Consider the following 25,160-nt stretch of genomic DNA (forward strand, 5'->3'; position numbering starts at 1 on the left):
CAACTGAAGTGTGTCAAAGTGTGGAATGATGTGATGGAGATCTAAAAGCACAAGGAAACAGTTGCAGGAGATTGTTATTGGAGAGCATCAATGTGATCTAATTCCCTGACCGGGAATCGAACCCGGGCCGCAGCGGTGAGAGCGCCGAATCCTAGCCACTAGACCATCAGGGAGAGTCAAGACGGGAAGGAGCGAGAATGAAAACTATATAACCCAGTAGTCAGGCTCCCACAAATTTGGTCGTTACACCTCGTTATTTCGCATTGGAAAGAAGCAGAGGCTTGCTGCCGGTCAGCATTCCCTGAGCGAGACTCCTAGCCGCTACAGTATAGGGGGTCTCAGGTCCAACTTTGGTATTCACAAAATGTATAATACAACGATTGCACTTTTGAAAGGTTAAATATTGTTGTCAAATTCATTGGCCTCTCTATAAAACAAGTCCGTTATCTCATTTGAATTCCATTTTCAGTGCAACAGCAACTTTAGTAATAATTCCTAATAATTATTGCGCCTCCTGTAAATGAAAAAAAAAATGGTTGACAGCTCCTTTTGTTTCGACCCATGTTCTGTAAATAAGTCTACCCTCTGTTTAGGTCAAGATTTCTAATGTGGAGCTTCCTTGACGCTCCCTGACATTGTGGCCGATGTGTGATTTACGCTGTCAAAGTTCAGTCATCCCAGGAAAGCAGCCCACCTCCAATCTTTGAGTAGTTGTGGCCGAGTGGTCAAGGCGATGGACTTGAAATCCATTGGGGTTTCCCCGCGCAGGTTCGAATCCTGTCAGCTACGTACGCCTCCCTTTTGGCCCTTTCTTCCCAGTGTTCCAGTGATAATGGGTTTCTCCAGGGAGATAACACGTGCAGACATTTCCAACGCACCTAAGCTGAATTAAGCGGCAAAAACAAATAATGTTCCTGATGGACTTTAGCAGCAAGGCCTGTGACTATTGATCTCGTATTATTTGAGTTTTCTGTGCAACAGCTAAGTAAATATAGATTGATGACAATTTTGGCTCCTGTTGTGATCCAAACGAGCGGTTGACCTGCTCCTTATGTCGCAGTCTCTTTTGACTGATGCCATGTAAAAAACTTGGCGCGTGCTTTCTAGAGGCCAAGAGTTCACCAGCGCAGGTTCACATCCTGTTACTACGTAAGCCTTAACTTTGACCCTTTTTTCCCATTGTTCAAGTGGAAGGTGGGATTTGCTTCCTAAGGGGAGGTGTTACACACAGGCATTCACGTAGCGCATGGTCTGAAAGTATGGGGTCAAATGGCAGAGTTTGGGGATGAACAATAACAATATGGCTTTGTGGATTCAGATGTGGGAGAAATGTAAACACTCCAAGCCACGAGGACGCCGGTATATGCAGTAATGTCTCTGGAAGGAGCTGACATTTGAAGACGTAGCTTCAAAGTGTCGGGGGTATATATGGGTGCAGAGCTGCTTGCATAGCCCACGACCCCTCTGTGGGATTCCTAGGCAATGCATTGTCCAAGTAGGCCGTCTAAATCATTTCCCATGACTTGGAGGTTTAGCCAGTGAATTACAGAGCAACAAAAGTGGCCCCCCTTCCACACATGTTTCAAAATTGAGAGAGGTGAATTTATTCATGTTCAGTACATATAGAATTTGTACTCATCAGCCTAACTGAAGCGTGTCAAAGTGAGGAATGATGTCAAGGAAATCTAAAAGAACGAGGAAACAGTTGCAGGAGATTGTTATTGGAGGGCATCAAAATCAGCAAATTCCCTGACCGGGAATCGACCTGGGCCGCGGCGGTGAGAGCGCCGAATCCTAGCCACTAGACCATCAGGGAGAGTCAAGAGGAGAAAGAACGAGAATGAAAACAATATAACCCAGTAGTCAGGCTCCCACAAGTTTGGTCGTTACACCTCGTTAGTTCACATTGGAAAGCAGCCCGGCTTGAGTCTTTGAGTAGTTGTGGCCGAGTGGTCAAGGCGATGGACTCGAAATCCATTGGGGTTTCCCCGCGCAGGTTGGAATCCTGCCAGCTACGTATCCCTCCCTTTTGGCCCTTTCTTCCCAGTGTTCCAGTGATAATGGGTTTCTCCAGGGATATAACGCATGCAGACATTCCCAATGCTCCTGAATTCTTAGCCAATGCATTGTCCAAGTAGGCCTTCTAAATCATTTCCCATGACTTGGAGGTTTAGTCAATGAATTACAGCAAAACCCCTCAAAACTGTCAATCCATCAGCCGGGTCTGTATGCAAGTTGGGATCCTCCTTTTTTATACCAGCTGCTACATTGGCAACTGTACGTTGTTCTTTAAAATGTGATGGGGAGCAACAAAAGCGGGCCCCCTTCTATACATCTTTCAACATTGAGAGAGGTGTATTTATTCATCTTCAGTTCATATAGAATTTGTACTTATCAGCCAAACTGAAGTGTGTCAAAGTGTGGAATGATGTGATGGAGATCTAAAAGCACAAGGAAACAGTTGCAGGAGATTGTTATTGGAGAGCATCAATGTGATCTAATTCCCTGACCGGGAATCGAACCCGGGCCGCGGCGGTGAAAGCGCCAAATCCTAGCCACTAGACCACCAGGGAATCGAGAGTCAACAGTTCAGGGTCCCAGAGCTTGGAAAAAGGAAAAATCACACTACCCTTAAAACAACTAAATCACCCTTAAAGAGACAGATTCTTGGGCCAAAGACAGCTGCCACTCACTGTCCATGGAGACTCAGCTTAGTGGCTCATGACCTCCCATCGTGCGAGACGGAGACAAAAATACTCCAACGACGGGACAGGGAGAATTTAAGCAAAGCTGAAGCTTATGGAAATATGCCGGAATGGTGTTCAGCAAGAGCCGGAGGAGAGTCGATCGGGAGCGTGTCCAATCCTGCTGACATCAAAGCACTGTCGGTTTGCAGATCCACATGAATATTTAACGAATCAAAGAACAAGTTGATGCCGTCGTCTCGGTTTCCTGATTGTGTACTTTTCTTGTTTAACACTACGTATCGTAAGTTACCTGGACAATAACTCAATTTGCATAAACTAATGGCCGACATCGTCGGTTTGGCAGAATATACAACCCTCCAGTCACAGAAACGCATGTCAATAGACCTACTCAACATAACACACCAAAAGTGAATACAACTTTTACACACTGGAGTCGTAGAACAATGGTAAAAAATGTCATGTCTATGCTGATGGGGAACTTTAGGCTCTCCACGACTCTCCCTGACGAGAACATCGTTCTTAAACAGGTGCGCGAGCAAAGGAAGGGCGGATCTTTAAAACAAAGAGATTTTTTTGTGAACATCACAATCTAAAATGACCCTCCTGCGACGTCATTAGCAAAAGGCAGCAAGAGAAGAGCGTTCCCTGAGGAGGGGTGTCAAACCCGGGCCGCCAAACCCGGGCCGCAGCGTGTGAGAGCGCCGGATCTTAGCCACTAGACGATCAGGATCCAGACAAATAGGACCAGGGAATTTGGCTGTGGAGGTGATCCTTTGAAAAAAGGCAAAGAAGCGTTCCTGGGTCTTTACCCGTTTCAGGCAGCGTCAAAAGCAAGTTCCCTGACCGGGAATCGAACCCGGGCCGCGGCGGTGAAAGCGCCGAATCCTAGCCACTAGACGATCTGGAAGGTATTGCCTGTTACACAAGAGGTCACAAAAGTGAATATTATTTTTATACTGTGGCTCAAATTTGGCTTTTCACATTCATACTGTGACGTCCTTCAGTCCTTGTTCTTTCCAGACGCACACAGTTCTCATTTAAGCCACCTAGGCTGAAACTACCAATATGTTTCTTGAAAGTCCATAAACCTTGGTGATCTCTTGGACCTCCCCTAACTACGCTTTCCCTTCCCCCATGTACACATTGTGGAAAATGTTGAGACCGAGGAGTGCCCTCTGCGCGTTGGTGGTATAGTGGTTGAGCATAGCTGCTTCCCAAGCAGTTGACCCGGGTTCGATTCCCGGCCAATGTATTGCGTGGCGGACCTTTTGGTATGAGGAATTACTTGGGATAATGTAGCTTTCCTTCCCATAACACCTACCACTGTGGCCTCGAAGGCTCAGAAACTGCAACTGCACGCGTGGTGCTCTCTCCCAAAGTAGTGCTAATGAATGTGGCTGCTTGCCTTTTGCTGCCAATCCACAGAAAATACGGGTTCGCCTACAATGCCTGTTACTCTAATTTGAGGAGAACGTTAATCCACGTTCTGTGCGCAAATAGGACCATGGAATTTGGCTGTGGAGGTGATCCTTTGAAAAAAGGCAAAGAAGCGTTCCTTGGTCTTTACCCGTTTCAGGTAGCGTCAAAAGCAAGTTCCCTGACCTGGAATCGAACCCGGGCCGCGGCGGTGAAAGCGACGAATCCTAGCCACTAGACCACCAGGGAGTCGAGAGTCAACAGTTCAGGGTCCCAGAGCTTGGAAAAAGGAAAAATCACACTACCCTTAAAACAACTAAATCACCCTTAAAGAGACAGATTCTTGGGCCAAAGACAGCTGCCACTCACTGTCCATGGAGACTCAGCTTAATGGCTCATGACCTCCCATCGTGCGAGACGGAGACAAAAATACTCCAACGACGGGACAGGGAGAATTTAAGCAAAGCTGAAGCTTATGGAAATATGCCGGAATGGTGTTCAGCAAGAGCCGGAGGAGAGTCGATCGGGAGCGTGTCCCATCCTGCTGACATCAAAGCACTGTCGGTTTGCAGATCCACATGAATATTTAACGAATCAAAGAACAAGTTGATGCCGTCGTCTCGGTTTCCTGATTGTGTACTTTTCTTGTTTAACACTACGTATCGTAAGTTACCTGGACAATAACTCAATTTGCACAAACTAATGGCCGACATCGTCGGTTTGGCAGAATACAACCCTCCAGTCACAGAAACGCATGTCAATAGACCTACTCAACATAACACACCAAAAGTGAATAAAACTTTTACACACTGGAGTCGTAGAACAATGGTAAAAAATGTCATGTCTATGCTGATGGGGAACTTTAGGCTCTCCACCACTCTCCCTGACGAGAACATCGTTCTTAAACAGGTGCGCGAGCAAAGGAAGGGCGGATCTTTAAAACAAAGAGATTTTTTTGTGAACATCACAATCTAAAATGACCCTCCTGCGACGTCATTAGCAGAAGGCAACAAGAGAAGAGCGTTCCCTGAAGAGGGGTGTCAAACCCGGGCCGCGGCGTGTGAGAGCGCCGAATCCTAGCCACTAGACGATCCGGATCCAGACAAATAGGACCATGGAATTTGGCTGTGGAGGTGATCCTTTGAAAAAAGGCAAAGAAGCGTTCCTTGGTCTTTACCCGTTTCAGACAGCGTCAAAAGCAAGTTCCCTGACCGGGAATCGAACCCGGGCCGCGGCCGTGAAAGCGCCGATTCCTAGCCACTACACCACCAGGGAGTCGAGAGTCAACAGTTCAGGGTCCCTGGGCTTGGAAAAAGGAAAAATCACACTACCCTTAAAACAACTAAATCACCCTTAAAGAGACAGATTCTTGGGCCAAAGACAGCTGCCACTCACTGTCCATGGAGACTCAGCTTAATGGCTCATGACCTCCCATCGTGCGAGACGGAGACAAAAATACTCCAACGACGGGACAGGGAGAATTTAAGCAAAGCTGAAGCTTATGGAAATATGCCGGAATGGTGTTCAGCAAGAGCCGGAGGACAGTCGATCGGGAGCGTGTCCCATCCTGCTGACATCAAAGCAGTGTCGGTTTGCAGATCCACATGAATATTTAACGAATCAAAGAACAAGTTGATGCCGTCGTCTCGGTTTCCTGATTGTGTACTTTTCTTGTTTAACACTACGTATCGTAAGTTACCTGGACAATAACTCAATTTGCATAAACTAATGGCCGACATCGTCGGTTTGGCAGAATACAACCCTCCAGTCACAGAAACGCATGTCAATAGACCTACTCAACATAACACACCAAAAGTGAATAAAACTTTTACACACTGGAGTCATAGAACAATGGTAAAAAATGTCATGTCTGCTGATGGGGAACTTTAGGCTCTCCACCACTCTCCCTGACGAGAACATCGTTCTTAAACAGGTGCGCGAGCAAAGGAAGGGCGGATCTTTAAAACAAAGAGATTTTTTTGTGAACATCACAATCTAAAATGACCCTCCTGCGACGTCATTAGCAGAAGGCAGCGAGAGAAGAGCGTTCCCTGAGGAGGGGTGTCAAACTCGGGCCGCCAAACCCGGGCCGCGGCGTGTGAGAGCGCCGAATCCTAGCCACTAGACGATCCGGAAGGTATTGCCTGTTACACAAGAGGTCACAAAAGTGAATATTATTTTTATACCGTGGCTCAAAATTGGCTTTTCACATTCATACTGTGACGTCCTTCAGTCCTTGTTCTTTCGAGACGCACACAGTTCTCATTTAAGCCACCTAGGCTGAAACTACCAATATGTGTTTAGAAAAACAAATAGGACCAGGGAATTTGGCTGTGGAGGTGATCCTTTGAAAAAAGGCAAAGGAGCGTTCCTTGGTCTTTACCAGTTTCAGGCAGCGTCAAAAGCAAGTTCCCTGATCGGGAACCGAACCCAGGCCGCGGCGGTGAAAGCACCGAATCCTAGCCACTACACCACCAGGGAGTCCAGAGTCAACAGTTCAGGGTCCTAGAGCTTGGAAAAAGGAAAAATCACACTACCCTTAAAACAACTAAATCACCCTTAAAGAGACAGATTCCTGGGCCAAAGACAGCTGCCACTCACTGTCCATGGAGACTCAGCTTAGTGGCTCATGACCTCCCATCGTGCGAGACGGAGACAAAAATACTCCAACGACGGGACAGGGAGAATTTAAGCAAAGCTGAAGCTTATGGAAATATGCCGGAATGGTGTTCAGCAAGAGCCGGAGGAGAGTCGATCGGGAGCGTGTCCCATCCTGCTGACATCAAAGCACTGTCGGTTTGCAGATCCACATGAATGTTCAACGAATCAAAGAACAAGTTGATGCCGTCGTCTCGGTTTCCTGATTGTGTACTTTTCTTGTTTAACACTACGTATCGTAAGTTACCTGGACAATAACTCAATTTGCATAAACTAATGGCCGACATCGTCGGTTTAGCAGAATATACAACCCTCCAGTCACAGAAACGCATGTCAATAGACCTACTCAACATAACACACCAAAAGTGAATACAACTTTTACACACTGGAGTCGTAGAACAATGGTAAAAAATGTCATGTCTATGCTGATGGGGAACTTTAGGCTCTCCACGACTCTCCCTGACGAGAACATCGTTCTTAAACAGGTGCGCGAGCAAAGGAAGGGCGGATCTTTAAAACAAAGAGATTTTTTTGTGAACATCACAATCTAAAATGACCCTCCTGCGACGTCATTAGCAGAAGGCAGCAAGAGAAGAGCGTTCCCTGAGGAGGGGTGTCAAACTCGGGCCGCCAAACCCGGGCCGCGGCGTGTGAGAGCGCCGAATCCTAGCCACTAGACGATCCGGAAGGTATTGCCTGTTACACAAGAGGTCACAAAAGTGAATATTATTTTTATACCGCTGCTCAAATTTGGCTTTTCACATTCATACTGTGACGTCCTTCAGTCCTTGTTCTTTCGAGACGCACACAGTTCTCATTTAAGCCACCTATGCTGAAACTACCAATATGTGTTTAGAAAAACAAATAGGACCAGGGAATTTGGCTGTGGAGGTGATCCTTTGAAAAAAGGCAAAGAAGCGTTCCTGGGTCTTTACCCGTTTCAGGCAGCGTCAAAAGCAAGATCCCTGACCGGGAATCGAACCCGGGCCGCGGCGGTGAAAGCGCCGAATCCTAGCCACTAGACCACCAGGGAGTCGAGAGTCAACAGTTCAGGGTCCCAGAGCTTGGAAAAAGGAAAAATCACACTACCCTTAAAACAACTAAATCACCCTTAAAGAGACAGATTCCTGGGCCAAAGACAGCTGCCACTCACTGTCCATGGAGACTCAGCTTAGTGGCTCATGACCTCCCATCGTACGAGACGGAGACAAAATACTCCAACGACGGGACAGGGAGAATTTAAGCAAAGCTGAAGCTTATGGAAATATGCCGGAATGGTGTTCAGCAAGAGCCGGAGGAGAGTCGATCGGGAGCGTGTCCCATCCTGCTGACATCAAAGCACTGTCGGTTTGCAGATCCACATGAATATTTAACGAATCAAAGAACAAGTTGATGGCGTCGTCTCTGTTTCCTGATTGTGTACTTTTCTTGTTTAACACTACGTATCGTAAGTTACCTGGACAATAACTCAATTTGCATAAACTAATGGCCGACATCGTCGGTTTGGCAGAATACAACCCTCCAGTCACAGAAACGCATGTCAATAGACCTACTCAACATAACACACCAAAAGTGAATAAAACTTTTACACACTGGAGTCGTAGAACAATGGTAAAAAATGTCATGTCTATGCTGATGGGGAACTTTAGGCTCTCCACGACTCCCCCTGACGAGAACATCGTTCTTAAACAGGTGCGCGAGCAAAGGAAGGGCGGATCTTTAAAACAAAGAGATTTTTTTGTGAACATCACAATCTAAAATGACCCTCCTGCGACGTCATTAGCAGAAGGCAGCAAGAGAAGAGCGTTCCCTGAGGAGGGGTGTCAAACCCGGGCCGCGGCGTGTGAGAGCGCCGAATCCTAGCCACTAGACGATCCGGAAGGTATTGCCTGTTACACAAGAGGTCACAAAAGTGAATATTATTTTTATACCGTGGCTCAAATTTGGCTTTTCACATTCATACTGTGACGTCCTTCAGTCCTTGTTCTTTCGAGATGCACACAGTTCTCATTTAAGCCACCTAGGCTGAAACTACCAATATGTGTTTAGAAAAACAAATAGGACCAGGGAATTTGGCTGTGGAGGTGATCCTTTGAAAAAAGGCAAAGAAGCGTTCCTGGGTCTATACCCGTTTCAGGCAGCGTCAAAAGCAAGTTCCCTGACCGGGAATCGAACCCGGGCCGCGGCAGTGAAAGCGCCGAATCCTAGCCACTAGACCACCAGGGAGTCAAGAGTCAACAGTTCAGGGTCCCAGAGCTTGGAAAAAGGAAAAATCACACTACCCTTAAAACAACTAAATCACCCTTAAAGAGACACATTCCTGGGCCAAAGACAGCTGCCACTCACTGTCCATGGAGACTCAGCTTAGTGGCTCATGACCTCCCATCGTGCGAGACGGAGACAAAAATACTCCAACGACGGGACAGGGAGAATTTAAGCAAAGCTGAAGCTTATGGAAATATGCCGGAATGGTGTTCAGCAAGAGCTGGAGGAGAGTCGATCGGGAGCGTGTCCCATCCTGCTGACATCAAAGCACTGTCGGTTTGCAGATCCACATGAATATTCAACGAATCAAAGAACAAGTTGATGCCGTCGTCTCGGTTTCCTGATTGTGTACTTTTCTTGTTTAACACTACGTATCGTAAGTTACCTGGACAATAACTCAATTTGCATAAACTAATGGCCGACATCGTCGGTTTGGCAGAATACAACCCTCCAGTCACATCAACGCATGTCAATAGACCTACTCAACATAACACACCAAAAGTGAATAAAACTTTTACACACTGGAGTCGTAGAACAATGGTAAAAAATGTCATGTCTATGCTGATGGGGAACTTTAGGCTCTCCACGACTCTCCCTGACGAGAACATCGTTCTTAAACAGGTGCGCGAGCAAAGGAAGGGCGGATCTTTAAAACAAAGAGATTTTTTTGTGAACATCACAATCTAAAATGACTCTCCTGCGACGTCATTAGCAGAAGGCAGCAAGAGAAGAGCGTTCCCTGAGGAGGGGTGTCAAACCCGGGCCGCGGCGTGTGAGAGCGCCGAATCCTAGCCACTAGACGATCCGGATCCAGACAAATAGGACCATGGAATTTGGCTGTGGAGGTGATCCTTTGAAAAAAGGCAAAGAAGCGTTCCTTGGTCTTTACCCGTTTCAGACAGCGTCAAAAGCAAGTTCCCTGACCGGGAATCGAACCCGGGCCGCGGCGGTGAAAGCGCCGAATCCTAGCCACTAGACCACCAGGGAGTCGAGAGTCAACAGTTCAGGGTCCCAGAGCTTGGATAAAGGAAAAATCACACTACCCTTAAAACAACTAAATCACCCTTAAAGAGACAGATTCTTGGGCCAAAGACAGCTGCCACTCACTGTCCATGGAGACTCAGCTTAATGGCTCATGACCTCCCATCGTGCGAGACGGAGACAAAAATACTCCAACGACGGGACAGGGAGAATTTAAGCAAAGCTGAAGCTTATGGAAATATGCCGGAATGGTGTTCAGCAAGAGCCGGAGGAGAGTAGATCGGGAGCGTGTCCCATCCTGCTGACATCAAAGCACTGTCGGTTTGCAGATCCACATGAATATTTAACGAATCAAAGAACAAGTTGATGCCGTCGTCTCGGTTTCCTGATTGTGTACTTTTCTTGTTTAACACTACGTATCGTAAGTTACCTGGACAATAACTCAATTTGCATAAACTAATGGCCGACATCGTCGGTTTGGCAGAATACAACCCTCCAGTCACAGAAACGCATGTCAATAGACCTACTAAACATAACACACCAAAAGTGAATAAAACTTTTACACACTGGAGTCGTAGAACAATGGTAAAAAATGTCATGTCTATGCTGATGGGGAACTTTAGGCTCTCCACCACTCTCCCTGACGAGAACATCGTTCTTAAACAGGTGCGCGAGCAAAAGAAGGGTGGATCTTTAAAACAAAGAGATTTTTTTGTGAACATCACAATCTAAAATGACCCTCCTGCGACGTCATTAGCAGAAGGCAGCAAGAGAAGAGCGTTCCCTGAGGAGGGGTGTCAAACCCGGGCCGCGGCGTGTGAGAGCGCCGAATCCTACCCACTAGACGATCTGGAAGGTATTGCCTGTTACACAAGAGGTCACAAAAGTGAATATTATTTTTATACCGTGGCTCAAATTTGGCTTTTCACATTCATACTGTGACGTCCTTCAGTCCTTGTTCTTTCCAGACGCACTCAGTTCTCATTTAAGCCACCTAGGCTGAAACTACCAATATGTTTCTTGAAAGTCCATAAACCTTGGTGATCTCTTGGACCTCCCCTAACTACGCTTTCCCTTCCCCCATGTACACATTGTGGAAAATGTTGAGACCAAGAAGTGCCCTCTGCGCGTTGGTGGTATAGTGGTTGAGCATAGCTGCTTCCCAAGCAGTTGACCCGGGTTCGATTCCCGGCCAATGCATTGCGTGGCGGACTTTTTGGTATGAGGAATTACTTGGGATAATGTAGCTTTCCTTCCCATAACACCTACCACTGTGGCCTCGAAGGCTCAGAAACTGCAACTGCACGCGTGGTGCTCTCTCCCAAAGTTGTGCTAATGAATGTGGCTGCTTGCCTTTTGCTGCCAATCCACAGAAAATACGGGTTCGCCTACAATGCCTGTTACTCTAATTTGAGGAGAGCGTTGATCCACGTTCTGTGCGCAAATAGGACCAGGGAATTTGGCTGTGGAGGTGATCCTTTGAAAAAAGGCAAAGAAGCGTTCCTGGGTCTTTACCCGTTTCAGGCAGCGTCAAAAGCAAGTTCCCTGACCGGGAATCGAACCCGGGCCGCGGCGGTGAAAGCACCGAATCCTAGCCACTACACCACCAGGGAGTCCAGAGTCAACAGTTCAGGGTCCTAGAGCTTGGAAAAAGGAAAAATCACACTACCCTTAAAACAACTAAATCACCCTTAAAGAGACAGATTCCTGGGCCAAAGACAGCTGCCACTCACTGTCCATGGAGACTCAGCTTAGAGGCTCATGACCTCCCATCGTGCGAGACGGAGACAAAAATACTCCAACGACGGGACAGGGAGAATTTTAGCAAAGCTGAAGCTTATGGAAATATGCCGGAATGGTGTTCAGCAAGAGCCGGAGGAGAGTCGATCGGGAGCGTGTCCCATCCTGCTGACATCAAAGCACTGTCGGTTTGCAGATCCACATGAATATTCAACGAATCAAAGAACAAGTTGATGCCGTCGTCTCGGTTTCCTGATTGTGTACTTTTCTTGTTTAACACTACGTATCGTAAGTTACCTGGACAATAACTCAATTTGCATAAACTAATGGCCGACATCGTCGGTTTGGCAGAATACAACCCTCCAGTCACAGAAACGCATGTCAATAGACCTACTCAACATAACACACCAAAAGTGAATAAAACTTTTACACACTGGAGTTGTAGAACAATGGTAAAAAATGTCATGTCTATGCTGATGGGGAACTTTAGGCTCTCCACCACTCTCCCTGACGAGAACATCGTTCTTAAACAGGTGCGCGAGCAAAGGAAGGGCGGATCTTTAAAACAAAGACATTTTTTTGTGAACATCACAATCTAAAATGACCCTCCTGCGACGTCATTAGCAGAAGGCAGCAAGAGAAGAGCGTTCCCTGAGGAGGGGTGTCAAACTCGGGCCGCCAAACCCGGGCCGCGGCGTGTGAGAGCGCCGAATCCTAGCCACTAGACGATCCGGAAGGTATTGCCTGTTACACAAGAGGTCACAAAAGTGAATATTATTTTTATACCGTGGCTCAAATTTGGCTTTTCACATTCATACTGTGACGTCCTTCAGTCCTTGTTCTTTCCAGACGCACTCAGTTCTCATTTAAGCCACCTAGGCTGAAACTACCAATATGTTTCTTGAAAGTCCATAAACCTTGGTGATCTCTTGGACCTCCCCTAACTACGCTTTCCCTTCCCCCATGTACACATTGTGGAAAATGTTGAGACCAAGAAGTGCCCTCTGCGCGTTGGTGGTATAGTGGTTGAGCATAGCTGCTTCCCAAGCAGTTGACCCGGGTTCGATTCCCGGCCAATGCATTGCGTGGCGGACTTTTTGGTATGAGGAATTACTTGGGATAATGTAGCTTTCCTTCCCATAACACCTACCACTGTGGCCTCGAAGGCTCAGAAACTGCAACTGCACGCGTGGTGCTCTCTCCCAAAGTTGTGCTAATGAATGTGGCTGCTTGCCTTTTGCTGCCAATCCACAGAAAATACGGGTTCGCCTACAATGCCTGTTACTCTAATTTGAGGAGAGCGTTGATCCACGTTCTGTGCGCAAATAGGACCAGGGAATTTGGCTGTGGAGGTGATCCTTTGAAAAAAGGCAAAGAAGCGTTCCTGGGTCTTTACCCGTTTCAGGCAGCGTCAAAAGCAAGTTCCCTGACCGGGAATCGAACCCGGGCCGCGGCAGTGAAAGCACCGAATCCTAGCCACTACAACACCAGGGAGTCCAGAGTCAACAGTTCAGGGTCCTAGAGCTTGGAAAAAGGAAAAATCACACTACCCTTAAAACAACTAAATCACCCTTAAAGAGACAGATTCCTGGGCCAAAGACAGCTGCCACTCACTGTCCATGGAGACTCAGCTTAGAGGCTCATGACCTCCCATCGTGCGAGACGGAGACAAAAATACTCCAACGACGGGACAGGGAGAATTTAAGCAAAGCTGAAGCTTATGGAAATATGCCGGAATGGTGTTCAGCAAGAGCCGGAGGAGAGTCGATCGGGAGCGTGTCCCATCCTGCTGACATCAAAGCACTGTCGGTTTGCAGATCCACATGAATATTCAACGAATCAAAGAACAAGTTGATGCCGTCGTCTCGGTTTCCTGATTGTGTACTTTTCTTGTTTAACACTACGTATCGTAAGTTACCTGGACAATAACTCAATTTGCATAAACTAATGGCCGACATCGTCGGTTTGGCAGAATACAACCCTCCAGTCACAGAAACGCATGTCAATAGACCTACTCAACATAACACACCAAAAGTGAATAAAACTTTTACACACTGGAGTCGTAGAACAATGGTAAAAAATGTCATGTCTATGCTGATGGGGAACTTTAGGCTCTCCACCACTCTCCCTGACGAGAACATCGTTCTTAAACAGGTGCGCGAGCAAAGGAAGGGCGGATCTTTAAAACAAAGACATTTTTTTGTGAACATCACAATCTAAAATGACCCTCCTGCGACGTCATTAGCAGAAGGCAGCAAGAGAAGAGCGTTCCCTGAGGAGGGGTGTCAAACCCGGGCCGCGGCGTGTGAGAGCGCCGAATCCTAGCCACTAGACGATCCGGAAGGCATTGCCTGTTACACAAGAGGTCACAAAAGTGAATATTATTTTTATACCGTGGCTCAAATTTGGCTTTTCACATTCATACTGTGACGTCCTTCAGTACTTGTTCTTTCCAGACGCACACAGTTCTCATTTAAGCCACCTAGGCTGAAACTACCAATATGTTTCTTGAAAGTCCATAAACCTTGGTGATCTCTTGGACCTCCCCTAACTACGCTTTCCCTTCCCCCATGTACACATCGTGGAAAATGTTGAGACCAAGGAGTGTCCTCTGCGCGTTGGTGGTATAGTGGTTGAGCATAGCTGCTTCCCAACCAGTTGACCCGGGTTCGATTCCTGGCCAATGCATTGCGTGGGTGGGCCTTTTGGTATGAGGAATTACTTGGGATCATGTAGCTTTCCTTCCCATAACACCTACCAATGTGGCCTCGAAGGCTCAGAAACTGCAACTGCACGCGTGGTGCTCTCTCCCAAAGTAGTGCTAATGAATGTGGCTGCTTGCCTTTTGCTGCCAATCCACAGAAAATACGGGTTCGCCTACAATGCCTGTTACTCTAATTTGAGGAGAGCGTTGATCCACGTTCTGTGCGCAAATAGGACCAGGGAATTTGGCTGTGGAGGTGATCCTTTGAAGAAAGGCAAAGAAGCGTTCCTGGGTCTTTACCCGTTTCAGGCAGCGTCAAAAGAAAGTTCCCTGACCGGTAATCGAACCCGGGCCACGGCGGTGAAAGCGCCGAATCCTAGCCACTAGACCACCAGGGAGTCGAGAGTCAACAGTTCGGGGTCCCAGAGCTTGGAAAACGGAAAAATCACACTACCCTTAAAACAACTAAATCACCCTTAAAGAGACAGATTCCTGGGCCAAAGACAGCTGCCACTCACTGTCCATGGAGACTCAGCTTAGTGGCTCATGACCTCCCATCGTACGAGACGGAGACAAAATACTCCAACGACGGGACAGGGAGAATTTAAGCAAAGCTGAAGCTTATGGAAATATGCCGGAATGGTGTTCAGCAAGAGCCGGAGGAGAGTCGATCGGGAGCGTGTCCCATCCTGCTGACATCAAAGCACTGTCGGTTTGCAGATCCACATGAATATTCAACGAATCAAAGAACAAGTTGATGCCGTCGTCTCGGTTTCCTGATTGTGTACTTTTCTTGTTTAACACTACGTATCGTAAGTTACCTGGACAATAACTCAATTTGCATAAACTAATGGCCGACATCGTCGGTTTGGCAGAATACAACCCTCCAGTCACAGAAACGCATGTCAATAGACCTACTCAACATAACACACCAAAAGTGAATAAAACTTTTACACACTGGAGTCGTAGAACAATGGTAAAAAATGTCATGTCTATGCTGATGGGGAACTTTAGGCTCTCCACGACTCTCCCTGACGAGAACATCGTTCTTAAACAGGTGCGCGAGCAAAGGAAGGGCGGATCTTTAAAACAAAGAGATTTTTTTGTGAACATCACAATCTATAATGACCCTCCTGCGACGTCATTAGCAGAAGGCAGCAAGAGAAGAGCGTTCCCTGAGGAGGGGTGTCAAACCCGGGCCGCGGCGTGTGAGAGCGCCGAATCCTAGCCACTAGACGATCTGGAAGGTATTGCCTGTTACACAAGAGGTCACAAAAGTGAATATTATTTTTATACCGTGGCTCAAATTTGGCTTTTCACATTCATACTGTGACGTCCTTCAGTCCTTGTTCTTTTGAGACGCACACAGTTCTCATTTAAGCCACCTAGGCTGAAACTACCAATATGTGTTTAGAAAAACAAATAGGACCAGGGAATTTGGCTGTGGAGGTGATCCTTTGAAAAAAGGCAAAGAAGCGTTCCTGGGTCTTTACCCGTTTCAGGCAGCGTCAAAAGCAAGTTCCCTGACCGGGAATCGAACCCGGGCCGCGGCGGTGAAAGCACCGAATCCTAGCCAAGCTTTCACAAATTTGGTTGTTACACCTCGTTATTTCGCATTGGAAAGCAGCAGAGGCTTGCTGCCGGTCAGCATTCCCTGAGCGAGACTCCTAGCCGCTACAGTATAGGGGGTCTCAGGTCCAACTTTGGTATTCACAAAATGTATAATACAACGATTGCACTTTTGAAAGGTTAAATATTGTTGTCAAATTCATTGGCCTCTCTATAAAACAAGTCCGTTATCTCATTTGAATTCCATTTTCAGTGCAACAGCAACTTTAGTAATAATTCCTAATAATTATTGCGCCTCCTGTAAATGAAAAAAAAATGGTTGACAGCTCCTTTTGTTTCGACCCATGTTCTGTAAATAAGTCTACCCTCTGTTTAGGTCAAGATTTCTAATGTGGAGCTTCCTTGACGCTCCCTGACATTGTGGCCGACGTGTGATTTACGCTGTCAAAGTTCAGTCATCCCAGGAAAGCAGCCCACCTCAAATCTTTGAGTAGTTGTGGCCGAGTGGTCAAGGCGATGGACTTGAAATCCATTGGGGTTTCCCCGCGCAGGTTCGAATCCTGTCAGCTACGTATGCCTGACTTTTGGGCCTTTCTTCCCAGTGTTCCAGTGATAATAGGTTTCTCCAGGGAGATAACACGTGCAGACATTTCAAACGCACCTGAGCTGAATTAAGCGGCAAAAACAAATAATGTTCCTGATGGACTTTAGCAGCAAGGCCTGTGACTATTGATCTCGTATTATTTGAGTTTTCTGTGCAACAGCTAAGTAAATATAGATTGATGACAATTTTGGCTCCTGTTGTGATCCAAACGAGCGGTTGACCTGCTCCTTATGTCGCAGTCTCTTTTGACTGATGCCATGTAAAAAACTTGGCGCGTTCTTTCGGCCAAGAGTTCACATGTGGACTGTCTTTGACGGTGCTTGACGTCATCCCCGCTTAGAGGCTTCATATGTCAAAGTCCAACTGTTCCGGGACAGCATCCTATGTTCCCGTTGGATGCAGTTTGGTCCCCGTGCTCAACCCCATAGACTCGACGTGCACTGGAGATTACCAGCGCAGGTTCACATCCTGTTACTACGTAAGCCTTAACTTTGACCCTTTTTTCCCATTGTTCAAGTGGAAGGTGGGATTTGCTTCATAAGGGGAGGTGTTACACACAGGCATTCACATAGCGCATGGTCTGAAAGTATGGGGTCAAATGGCAGAGTTTGGGGATGAACAATAACAATATGGCTTTGTGGATTCAGATGTGGGAGAAATGTAAACACTCCAAGCCACGAGGACGCCGGTAAATGCAGTAATGTCTCTGGAAGGAGTTGACATTTGAAGACGTAGCTTCAAAGTGTCGGGGGTATATATGGGTGCAGAGCTGCTTGCATAGCCCACGACCCCTCTGTCGGATTCCTAGGCAATGCATTGTCCAAGTAGGCCGTCTAAATCATTTCCCATGACTTGGAGGTTTAGCCAGTGAATTACAGAGCAACAAAAGTGGCCCCCCTTCCACACATGGTTCAACATTGAGAGAGGTGTATTTATTCATCTTCAGTACATATAGAATTTGTACTCATCAGCCCAACTGAAGCGTGTCAAAGTGAGGAATGATGTCAAGGAAATCTAAAAGAACGAGGAAACAGTTGCAGGAGATTGTTATTGGAGAGCATCAAAATGAGCAACTTCCCTGACCGGGTATTGAATCCTGGCCGCGGCGGTGAGAGCGCCGAATCCTAGCCACTAGACCATTAGGGAGAAACAAGAGGAGAAAGAACGAGAATGAAAACAATATAACCCAGTAGTCAGGCTCCCACAAGTTTGGTCGTTACACCTCGTTATTTCGCATTGGAAAGCAGCCCGGCTTGAGTGTTTGAGTAGTTGTGGCCTAGTGGTCAAGGCGATGGACTCGAAATCCATTGGGGTTTCCCCGCGCAGGTTCGAATCCTGTCAGCTACGTATGCCTCCATTTTGGCCCTTTCTTCCCAGTGTTCCAGTGAAAATAGGTTACTCCAGGGAGATAACGCATGCAGACATTCCCAACGCTCCTGAATTCCTAGCCAATGCATTGTCCAAGTAGGCCTTCTTAATCGTTTCCCATGACTTGGAGGTTTAGTCAATGTATTACAGCAAAACCCCTCAAAACTGTCAATCCATCAGCCGGGTCTGTATGCAAGTTGGGATCCTCCGTTTTTATACCAGCTGCTATATTGGCAACTGTACGTTGTTCTTTAAAATGTGATGGGGAGCAACAAAACCGGGCCCCCTTCTATACATCTTTCAACATTGAGAGAGGTGTATTTATTCATCTTCAGTTCATATAGAATTTGTACTTATCAGCCCAACTGAAGTGTGTCAAAGTGTGGAATGATGTGATGGAGATCTAAAAGCACAAGGAAACAGTTGCAGGAGATTGTTATTGGAGAGCATCAATGTGATCTAACTCCCTGACCGGGAATCGAACCCGGGCCGCGGCGGTGAGAGCGCCGAATCCTAGCCACTAGACCATCAGGGAGAGTCAAGAAGTGAAGGAGCGAGAATGAAAACTATATAACCCAGTAGTCAGGCTCCCACAAATTTGGTCCTTACACCTCGTTATTTCGCATTGGAAAGCAGCAGAGGCTTGCTGCCGGTCAGCATTCCCTGAGCGAGACTCCTAGCCGCTACAGTATAGGGGGTCTCAGGTCCAACTTTGGTATTCACAAAATGTATAATACAACGATTGCACTTTTGAAAGGTTAAATATTGTTGTCAAATTCATTGGCCTCTCTATAAAACAAGTCCGTTATCTCATTTGAATTCCATTTTCAGTGCAACAGCAACTTTAGTAATAATTCCTAATAATTATTGCGCCTCCTGTAAATGAAAAAAAAAATGGTTGACAGCTCCTTTTGTTTCGACCCATGTTCTGTAAATAAGTCTACCCTCTGTTTAGGTCAAGATTTCTAATGTGGAGCTTCCTTGACGCTCCCTGACATTGTGGCCGATGTGTGATTTACGCTGTAAAGTTCAGTCATCCCAGGAAAGCAGCCCACCTCCAATCTTTGAGTAGTTGTGGCCGAGTGGTCAAGGCGATGGACTTGAAATCCATTGGGGTTTCCCCGCGCAGGTTAGAATCCTGTCAGCTACGTACGCCTCCCTTTTGGCCCTTTCTTCCCAGTGTTCCAGTGATAATGGGTTTCTCCAGGGAGATAACACGTGCAGACATTTCCAACGCACCTGAGCTGAATTAAGCGGCAAAAACAAATAATGTTCCTGATGGACTTTAGCAGCAAGGCCTGTGACTATTGATCTCGTATTATTTGAGTTTTCTGTGCAACAGCTAAGTAAATATAGATTGATGACAATTTTGGCTCCTGTTGTGATCCAAACGAGCGGTTGACCTGCTCCTTATGTCGCAGTCTCTTTTGACTGATGCCATGTAAAAAACTTGGCGCGTGCTTTCTAGAGGCCAAGAGTTCACCAGCGCAGGTTCACATTCTGTTACTACGTAAACCTTAACTTTGACCCTTTTTTCCCATTGTTCAAGTGGAAGGTGGGATTTGCTTCCTAAGGGGAGGTGTTACACACAGGCATTCACGTAGCGCATGGTCTGAAAGTATGGGGTCAAATGGCAGAGTTTGGGGATGAACAATAACAATATGGCTTTGTGGATTCAGATGTGGGAGAAATGTAAACACTCCAAGCCACGAGGACGTCGGTAAATGCAGTAATGTCTCTGGAAGGAGCTGACATTTGAAGACGTAGCTTCATAGTGTCGGGGGTATATACGGGTGCAGAGCTGCTTGCATAGCCCACGACCCCTCTGTGGGATTCCTAGGCAATGCATTGTCCACGTAGGCCGTCTAAATCATTTCCCATGACTTGGAGGTTTAGCCAGTGAATTACAGAGCAACAAAAGTGGCCCCCCTTCCACACATGGTTCAACATTGAGAGAGGTGTATTTATTCATCTTCAGTACATATAGAATTTGTACTCATCAGCCCAACTGAAGCGTGTCAAAGTGAGGAATGATGTCAAGGAAATCTAAAAGAACGAGGAAACAGTTGCAAGAGATTGTTATTGGAGAGCATCAAAATGAGCAAATTCCCTGACCGGGAATCGAAACCGGGCCGCGGCGGTGAGAGCGCCGAATCCTAGCCACTAGACCATCAGGGAGAGTCAAGAGGAGAAAGAACGAGAATGAAAACAATATAACCCAGTAGTCAGGCTCCCACAAGTTTGGTCGTTACACCTCGTTATTTCGCATTGGAAAGCAGCCCGGCTTGAGTTTTTGAGTAGTTGTGGCCGAGTGGTCAAGGCGATGGACTCGAAATCCATTGGGGTTTCCCCGCGCAGGTTGGAATCCTGCCAGCTACGTACGCCTCCCTTTTGGCCCTTTCTTCCCAGTGTTCCAGTGATAATGGGTTTCTCCAGGGAGATAACGCATGCAGACATTCCCAACGCTCCTGAATTCCTAGCCAATGCATTGTCCAAGTAGGCCTTCTAAATCATTTCCCATGACTTGGAGGTTTAGTCAATGAATTACAGCAAAACCCCTCAAAACTGTCAATCCATCAGCCGGGTCTGTATGCAAGTTGGGATCCTCCGTTTTTATACCAGCTGCTACATTGGCAACTGTACGTTGTTCTTTAAAATGTGATAGGGAGCAACAAAAGCGGGCCCCCTTCTATACATCTTTCAACATTGAGAGAGGTGTATTTATTCATCTTCAGTTCATATAGAATTTGTACTTATCAGCCCAACTGAAGTGTGTCAAAGTGTGGAATGATGTGATGGAGATCTAAAAGCACAAGGAAACAGTTGCAGGAGATTGTTATTGGAGAGCATCAATGTGATCTAATTCCCTGACCGGGAATCGAACCCGGGCCGCGGCGCTGAGAGCGCCGAATCCTAGCCACTAGACCATCAGGGAGAGTCAAGACGGGAAGGAGCGAGAATGAAAACTATATAACCCAGTAGTCAGGCTCCCACAAATTTGGTCGTTACAACTCGTTATTTCGCATTGGAAAGCAGCAGAGGCTTGCTGCCGGTCAGCATTCCCTGAGCGAGACTCCTAGCCGCTACAGTATAGGGGGTCTCAGGTCCAACTTTGGTATTCACAAAATGTATAATACAACGATTGCACTTTTGAAAAGTTAAATATTGTTGTCAAATTCATTGGCCTCTCTATAAAACAAGTCCGTTATCTCATTTGAATTCCATTTTCAGTGCAACAGCAACTTTAGTAATAATTCCTAATAATTATTGCGCCTCCTGTAAATGAAAAAAAAAATGGTTGACAGCTCATTTTGTTTCGACCCATGTTCTGTAAATAAGTCTACCCTCTGTTTAGGTCAAGATTTCTAATGTGGAGCTTCCTTGACGCTCCCTGACATTGTGGCCGATGTGTGATTTACGCTGTCAAAGTTCAGTCATCCCAGGAAAGCAGCCCACTTCCAATCTTTGAGTAGTTGTGGCCGAGTGGTCAAGGCGATGGACTTGAAATCCATTGGGGTTTCCCCGCGCAGGTTCGAATCCTGTCAGCTACGTATGCCTCCCTTTTGGCCCTTTCTTCCCAGTGTTCCAGTGATAATAGGTTTCTCCAGGGAGATAACACGTGCAGACATTTCCAACGCACCTGAGCTGAATTAAGCGGCAAAAACAAATAATGTTCCTGATGGACTTTAGCAGCAAGGCCTGTGACTATTGATCTCGTATTATTTGAGTTTTCTGTGCAACAGCTAAGTAAATATAGATTGATGACAATTTTGGCTCCTGTTGTGATCCAAACGAGCGGTTGACCTGCTCCTTATGTCGCAGTCTCTTTTGACTGATGCCATGTAAAAAACTTGGCGCGTTCTTTCGGCCAAGAGTTCACATGTGGACTGTCTTTGACGGTGCTTGACGTCATCCCCGCTTAGAGGCTTCATATGTCAAAGTCCAACTGTTCCGGGACAGCATCCTATGTTCCCGTTGGATGCAGTTTGGTCCCCGTGCTCAACCCCATAGACTCGACGTGCACTGGAGATTACCAGCGCAGGTTCACATCCTGTTACTACGTAAGCCTTAACTTTGACCCTTTTTTCCCATTGTTCAAGTGGAAGGTGGGATTTGCTTCATAAGGGGAGGTGTTACACACAGGCATTCACATAGCGCATGGTCTGAAAGTATGGGGTCAAATGGCAGAGTTTGGGGATGAACAATAACAATATGGCTTTGTGGATTCAGATGTGGGAGAAATGTAAACACTCCAAGCCACGAGGACGCCGGTAAATGCAGTAATGTCTCTGGAAGGAGTTGACATTTGAAAACGTAGCTTCAAAGTGTCGGGGGTATATATGGGTGCAGAGCTGCTTGCATAGCCCACGACCCCTCTGTCGGATTCCTAGGCAATGCATTGTCCAAGTAGGCCGTCTAAATCATTTCCCATGACTTGGAGGTTTAGCCAGTGAATTACAGAGCAACAAAAGTGGCCCCCCTTCCACACATGTTTCAAAATGGAGAGAGGTGTATTTATTCATGTTCAGCACATATAGAATTTGTACTCATCAGCCCAACTGAAGCGTGTCAAAGTGAGGAATGATGTCAAGGAAATCTAAAAGAACGAGGAAACAGTTGCAGGAGATTGTTATTGGAGAGCATCAAAATGAGCAACTTCCCTGACCGGGAATCGAATCCTGGCCGCGGCGGTGAGAGCGCCGAATCCTAGCCACTAGACCATCAGGGAGAGTCAAGAGGAGAAAGAACGAGAATGAAAACAATATAACCCAGTAGTCAGGCTCCCACAAGTTTGGTCGTTACACCTCGTTATTTCGCATTGGAAAGCAGCCCGGCTTGAGTCTTTGAGTAGTTGTGGCCGAGTGGTCAAGGCGATGGACTCGAAATCCATTGGGGTTTCCCCGCACAGGTTGGAATCCTGCCAGCTACGTATCCCTCCCTTTTGGCCCTTTCTTCCCAGTGTTCCAGTGATAATGGGTTTCTCCAGGGAGATAACGCATGCAGACATTCCCAACGCTCCTGAATTCCTAGCCAATGCATTGTCCAAGTAGGCCTTCTAAATCATTTCCCATGACTTGGAGGTTTAGTCAATGAATTACAGCAAAACCCCTCAAAACTGTCAATCCATCAGCCGGGTCTGTATGCAAGTTGGGATCCTCCGTTTTTATACCAGCTGCTACATTGGCAACTGTACGTTGTTCTTTAAAATGTGATGGGGAGCAACAAAAGCGGGCCCCCTTCTATACATCTTTCAACATTGAGAGAGGTGTATTTATTCATCTTCAGTTCATATAGAATTTGTACTTATCAGCCCAACTGAAGTGTGTCAAAGTGTGGAATGTGGCAGAGTTTGGGGATGAACAATAACAATATGGCTTTGTGGATTCAGATGTGGGAGAAATGTAAACACTCCAAGCCACGAGGACGCCGGTAAATGCAGTAATGTCTCTGGAAGGAGTTGACATTTGAAAACGTAGCTTCAAAGTGTCGGGGGTATATATGGGTGCAGAGCTGCTTGCATAGCCCACGACGTTATTTCGCATTTGAAAGCAGCAGAGGCTTGCTGCCGGTCAGCATTCCCTGAGCGAGACACCTAGCCGCTACAGCATAGGGGGTCTCAGGTCCAACTTTGGTATTCACAAAATGTATAATACAACGATTGCACTTTTGAAAGGTTAAATATTGTTGTCAAATTCATTGGCCTCTCTATAAAACAAGTCCGTTATCTCATTTGAATTCCATTTTCACTGCAACAGCAACTTTAGTAATAATTCCTAATAATTATTGGGCCTCCTGTAAATGAAAAAAAAATGGTTGACAGCTCCTTTTGTTTCGACCCATGTTCTGTAAATAAGTCTACCCTCTGTTTAGGTCAAGATTTCTAATGTGGAGCTTCCTTGACGCTCCCTGACATTGTGGCCGATGTGTGATTTGCGCTGTCAAAGTTCAGTCATCCCAGGAAAGCAACCCATCTCAAATCTTTGAGTAGTTGTGGGCGAGTGGTCAAGGCGATGGACTTGAAATCCATTGGGGTTTCCCCACGCAGGTTAGAATCCTGTCAGCTACGTATGCCTCCCTTTTGGCCCTTTCTTCCCAGTGTTCCAGTGATAATAGGTTTCTCCAGGGAGATAACACGTGCAGACATTTCCAACGCACCTGAGCTGAATTAAGCGGCAAAAACAAATAATGTTCCTGATGGACTTTAGCAGCAAGGCCTGTGACTATTGATCTCGTATTATTTGAGTTTTCTGTGCAACAGCTAAGTAAATATAGATTGATGACAATTTTGGCTCCTGTTGTGATCCAAACGAGCGGTTGACCTGCTCCTTATGTCGCAGTCTCTTTTGACTGATGCCATGTAAAAAACTTGGCGCGTTCTTTCGGCCAAGAGTTCACATGTGGACTGTCTTTGACGGTGCTTGACGTCATCCCCGCTTAGAGGCTTCATATGTCAAAGTCCAACTGTTCCGGGACAGCATCCTATGTTCCCGTTGGATGCAGTTTGGTCCCCGTGCTCAACCCCATAGACTCGACGTGCACTGGAGATTACCAGCGCAGGTTCACATCCTGTTACTACGTAAGCCTTAACTTTGACCCTTTTTTCCCATTGTTCAAGTGGAAGGTGGGATTTGCTTCCTAAGGGGAGGTGCTACACACAGGCATTCACGTAGCGCATGGTCTGAAAGTATGGGGTCAAATGGCAGAGTTTGGGGATGAACAATAACAATATGGCTTTGTGGATTCAGATGTGGGAGAAATGTAAACACTCCAAGCCACGAGGACGCCGGTAAATGCAGTAATGTCTCTGGAAGGAGCTGACATTTGAAGACGTAGCTTCAAAGTGTCGGGGGTATATATGGGTGCAGAGCTGCTTGCATAGCCCACGACCCCTCTGTGGGATTCCTAGGCAATGCATTGTCCAAGTAGGCCGTCTAAATCATTTCCCATGACTTGGAGGTTTAGCCAGTGAATTACAGAGCAACAAAAGTGGCCCCCCTTCCACACATGTTTCAAAATTGAGAGAGGTGAATTTATTCATGTTCAGTACATATAGAATTTGTACTCATCAGCCCAACTGAAGCGTGTCAAAGTGAGGAATGATGTCAAGGAAATCTAAAAGAACGAGGAAACAGTTGCAGGAGATTGT

At 46.6% G+C, this 25,160-nt stretch overlaps 22 non-coding genes across 22 annotated transcripts; 12 read left to right on the plus strand and 10 right to left on the minus strand.

Annotated features, from left to right (window-relative positions):
• Positions 1-101: 101 nt before the first annotated feature.
• Positions 102-173, minus strand: trnae-cuc (transfer RNA glutamic acid (anticodon CUC)). The gene has a single exon. It is a non-coding gene; the product is annotated as a tRNA-Glu (tRNA).
• Positions 174-707: 534 nt separating this feature from the next.
• Positions 708-789, plus strand: trnas-uga (transfer RNA serine (anticodon UGA)). The gene has a single exon. It is a non-coding gene; the product is annotated as a tRNA-Ser (tRNA).
• A 1,146-nt stretch (positions 790-1,935) lies between these two features.
• Positions 1,936-2,017, plus strand: trnas-cga (transfer RNA serine (anticodon CGA)). Its single transcript has one exon. It is a non-coding gene; the product is annotated as a tRNA-Ser (tRNA).
• Positions 2,018-2,501: 484 nt separating this feature from the next.
• Positions 2,502-2,573, minus strand: trnae-uuc (transfer RNA glutamic acid (anticodon UUC)). Its single transcript has one exon. It is a non-coding gene; the product is annotated as a tRNA-Glu (tRNA).
• A 1,314-nt stretch (positions 2,574-3,887) lies between these two features.
• On the plus strand, positions 3,888-3,960 carry trnag-ccc (transfer RNA glycine (anticodon CCC)). The gene has a single exon. It is a non-coding gene; the product is annotated as a tRNA-Gly (tRNA).
• Positions 3,961-7,743: 3,783 nt separating this feature from the next.
• trnae-uuc (transfer RNA glutamic acid (anticodon UUC)) lies at positions 7,744-7,815 on the minus strand. Its single transcript has one exon. It is a non-coding gene; the product is annotated as a tRNA-Glu (tRNA).
• Positions 7,816-8,936: 1,121 nt separating this feature from the next.
• trnae-uuc (transfer RNA glutamic acid (anticodon UUC)) lies at positions 8,937-9,008 on the minus strand. Its single transcript has one exon. It is a non-coding gene; the product is annotated as a tRNA-Glu (tRNA).
• A 954-nt stretch (positions 9,009-9,962) lies between these two features.
• Positions 9,963-10,034, minus strand: trnae-uuc (transfer RNA glutamic acid (anticodon UUC)). The gene has a single exon. It is a non-coding gene; the product is annotated as a tRNA-Glu (tRNA).
• A 1,121-nt stretch (positions 10,035-11,155) lies between these two features.
• trnag-ccc (transfer RNA glycine (anticodon CCC)) lies at positions 11,156-11,228 on the plus strand. Its single transcript has one exon. It is a non-coding gene; the product is annotated as a tRNA-Gly (tRNA).
• A 341-nt stretch (positions 11,229-11,569) lies between these two features.
• trnae-uuc (transfer RNA glutamic acid (anticodon UUC)) lies at positions 11,570-11,641 on the minus strand. Its single transcript has one exon. It is a non-coding gene; the product is annotated as a tRNA-Glu (tRNA).
• A 1,135-nt stretch (positions 11,642-12,776) lies between these two features.
• Positions 12,777-12,849, plus strand: trnag-ccc (transfer RNA glycine (anticodon CCC)). The gene has a single exon. It is a non-coding gene; the product is annotated as a tRNA-Gly (tRNA).
• A 1,949-nt stretch (positions 12,850-14,798) lies between these two features.
• trnae-uuc (transfer RNA glutamic acid (anticodon UUC)) lies at positions 14,799-14,870 on the minus strand. Its single transcript has one exon. It is a non-coding gene; the product is annotated as a tRNA-Glu (tRNA).
• A 1,661-nt stretch (positions 14,871-16,531) lies between these two features.
• On the plus strand, positions 16,532-16,613 carry trnas-uga (transfer RNA serine (anticodon UGA)). The gene has a single exon. It is a non-coding gene; the product is annotated as a tRNA-Ser (tRNA).
• A 1,297-nt stretch (positions 16,614-17,910) lies between these two features.
• Positions 17,911-17,992, plus strand: trnas-cga (transfer RNA serine (anticodon CGA)). Its single transcript has one exon. It is a non-coding gene; the product is annotated as a tRNA-Ser (tRNA).
• A 484-nt stretch (positions 17,993-18,476) lies between these two features.
• trnae-cuc (transfer RNA glutamic acid (anticodon CUC)) lies at positions 18,477-18,548 on the minus strand. Its single transcript has one exon. It is a non-coding gene; the product is annotated as a tRNA-Glu (tRNA).
• A 533-nt stretch (positions 18,549-19,081) lies between these two features.
• Positions 19,082-19,163, plus strand: trnas-uga (transfer RNA serine (anticodon UGA)). Its single transcript has one exon. It is a non-coding gene; the product is annotated as a tRNA-Ser (tRNA).
• A 956-nt stretch (positions 19,164-20,119) lies between these two features.
• Positions 20,120-20,191, minus strand: trnae-cuc (transfer RNA glutamic acid (anticodon CUC)). Its single transcript has one exon. It is a non-coding gene; the product is annotated as a tRNA-Glu (tRNA).
• A 119-nt stretch (positions 20,192-20,310) lies between these two features.
• On the plus strand, positions 20,311-20,392 carry trnas-cga (transfer RNA serine (anticodon CGA)). Its single transcript has one exon. It is a non-coding gene; the product is annotated as a tRNA-Ser (tRNA).
• A 484-nt stretch (positions 20,393-20,876) lies between these two features.
• On the minus strand, positions 20,877-20,948 carry trnae-cuc (transfer RNA glutamic acid (anticodon CUC)). Its single transcript has one exon. It is a non-coding gene; the product is annotated as a tRNA-Glu (tRNA).
• Positions 20,949-21,482: 534 nt separating this feature from the next.
• Positions 21,483-21,564, plus strand: trnas-uga (transfer RNA serine (anticodon UGA)). Its single transcript has one exon. It is a non-coding gene; the product is annotated as a tRNA-Ser (tRNA).
• A 1,297-nt stretch (positions 21,565-22,861) lies between these two features.
• On the plus strand, positions 22,862-22,943 carry trnas-cga (transfer RNA serine (anticodon CGA)). The gene has a single exon. It is a non-coding gene; the product is annotated as a tRNA-Ser (tRNA).
• Positions 22,944-23,998: 1,055 nt separating this feature from the next.
• Positions 23,999-24,080, plus strand: trnas-uga (transfer RNA serine (anticodon UGA)). The gene has a single exon. It is a non-coding gene; the product is annotated as a tRNA-Ser (tRNA).
• The last annotated feature ends 1,080 nt before the right edge of the window (positions 24,081-25,160 follow it).

The sequence above is a fragment of the Channa argus genome, chromosome 21, assembly GCF_033026475.1.
Source record: "Channa argus isolate prfri chromosome 21, Channa argus male v1.0, whole genome shotgun sequence".
Classification (NCBI taxonomy): domain Eukaryota; kingdom Metazoa; phylum Chordata; class Actinopteri; order Anabantiformes; family Channidae; genus Channa; species Channa argus.